The following is a 1,286-nucleotide window of genomic DNA, read 5'->3' as shown; positions in this document are numbered from 1 at the left end:
GACGCGCGGTGACGCGTGACGCGCAGCCTGCGGCGGATGGTCCTTGGGCAGGTCGTGGAGAGGAGGCAGGGGCGCGTCTAACGAGACGCCGTGATCACTGTGGTGGTGGTTGTGGTGGTTGTGGTTGTGGTTCGAGTGAAACAGTTTCCTCTGACAATGGGAGGGACGTGGGGGGCGTCCCCGTGTGACCTTTTGGGCGAGTTTGACATCTGTGAGGTCACAGCTGCCCGTTCGGCAAAGCTTTTCGTTGTGTTGCATTTGATGTTCTTGATGGTGATTTGATTCTGTGTAATTGACAGAGACTGCTCGACATGAAAGTCTGTTCGCGATGTGACTGGGAGAGCTACGCGAACACAACATCCAGGAAAACTGTTTCAGTTTGTTGTGTAAAGGGCAGTTTGTGATTGTTTCAAGCAATCAAGCAATTGCTGACTCGAGACCAAATTTACTTTTTGAAACAAGACTTCATTATATCTTTCGTATCAGAGAAATCTTGAAAATTCCATACAATATCGCCATGTTTCAAAACGAGCGCATTTAATCAATGTATAAGCTGCTAAGATGCTTTCAGTCCTTTTATACAAGATACGAAGGGAATATGCTTCGTAAGTGTGTTTCAGTTGTACTCTTGCTGGCGAATACCGTGATGACTATGATTCATCAGTGCTCGCTCTACCTGTTGTTCTGACTGTCTGCTTGTGTGTTGCAGGACGCGCCTCGCCACAGATGGAGCGGTGAGTCAGTCAGTCCCGTGACTGTGGGACCACGCCCTCCATTACCCACTCCCCTCCCCCCGCACCCACCTGCTCCACCCCCGCTGCCCTCGGGGTCATGACCCGACCCAGAGACCCCGCAGGCCACACCACCCCGCCCCGCGGCCTCCCCCCCCCCCCCTCCTCTCTGCTTCCGGGGCTGGGACAGACGCGATGTGGCTGGACAATAATTCAAGTAATTTCACGGGAAGGAAATGGGCCGTTCAGTGGCTGGATTACGTTTACATCTCTCGTGCCTCCTCTGACCTGGCTGTGGCAAAAATGTTAAATACTCACACACAAAACGTTTGTATTTGCAAACAAATACTCGGTGTTGGACAAACGTTTTTAGAGGGACCTACAATAGCTACGTAGCACACTCGCTTTGTCAGAGCGTAGTGATTGACTGGTAAGTGGGTAGGAGGACCTGGAGGAGGATGGGGTGTGGTGGAGAGAGGCAATGGGGGCAGGTTGGATTGAACACGATGCGGTTGGTGTATATTGCGCGGATCACAGTAGAGCCTCTGCCAATAT

General features: G+C 51.9%; 1 protein-coding gene across 2 annotated transcripts in view; it reads left to right on the top strand.

Moving 5' to 3' along the window:
- LOC113213894 (uncharacterized) overlaps positions 1-1,286 on the top strand; it is a 120,544-nt gene that overhangs the window by 94,921 nt on the left and 24,337 nt on the right. For both annotated transcript variants that reach the window (XM_052270844.1, XM_052270845.1), the window contains one exon: positions 708-734. The gene's annotated coding sequence lies outside the window, so the exon portion shown is untranslated. The remainder of the gene's footprint in view (positions 1-707; positions 735-1,286) is intronic.

This window comes from Frankliniella occidentalis, unplaced genomic scaffold, assembly GCF_000697945.3.
Source record: "Frankliniella occidentalis isolate FOCC.00 unplaced genomic scaffold, Focc_3.1 Scaffold141, whole genome shotgun sequence".
Lineage (NCBI taxonomy): Eukaryota > Metazoa > Arthropoda > Insecta > Thysanoptera > Thripidae > Frankliniella > Frankliniella occidentalis.
The sequence above is the reverse complement of the archived record's forward strand: the minus strand, read 5'-3'. Positions and strand labels throughout refer to the sequence as shown.